The sequence below is a fragment of the Elephantulus edwardii genome, unplaced genomic scaffold (genome assembly GCF_000299155.1).
Source record: "Elephantulus edwardii isolate Elephantulus edwardi_28Jun2011 unplaced genomic scaffold, EleEdw1.0 scaffold01551, whole genome shotgun sequence".
Taxonomy (NCBI): domain Eukaryota; kingdom Metazoa; phylum Chordata; class Mammalia; order Macroscelidea; family Macroscelididae; genus Elephantulus; species Elephantulus edwardii.
The window spans coordinates 2,553-3,091 of NW_006401301.1; positions in this window are offsets into that span (position 1 = coordinate 2,553).

Sequence of the window (539 nt, forward strand, 5' to 3'; positions counted from 1 at the left end):
CCAGGGTCCAGTGAGGAAGGTGCATGTTCACCTGTGTCACTTGAGGCCGAATCCTTCAGCTCCTTTCTTCTAACTGTGCTGCTCGCTCCCCACTCAAAAAAATTAAAGAAGAATTCATCCTTTTATGATAAAAAGAAACAGGAGTATGTCTGTAACAAGGTGGGGAGGGGGTCTCATACCCATCTTGGAGAAAAAAAAGGGAAAAATCAGGAGCACATCCTCTGTGGTGAGCAAGCAGTATCACGAGAGAGACGCAGCTTGGAGGCCACATGTAGACAACCACTCATTTATTGCATTTCACCTTTTGTAAAGATCACCCCGCATTTCGCCACCTAAAAAGTGCTGGATCCACAGGAGCTCATCCCCAGATCCTAGACCTTGACAAAATATAGCCCCTCGGCCCTTTCTTTCCCTTGGGGAAACAAGATTTCCCAACGTATAAAAACACTTCCTTCTTGGTGAGAGCCCACAGTTCAAGGGACGCTGAGCCAAGGTTGCCTAGACAGTCATTAATAAATAGTAAAATAATAATAAATATA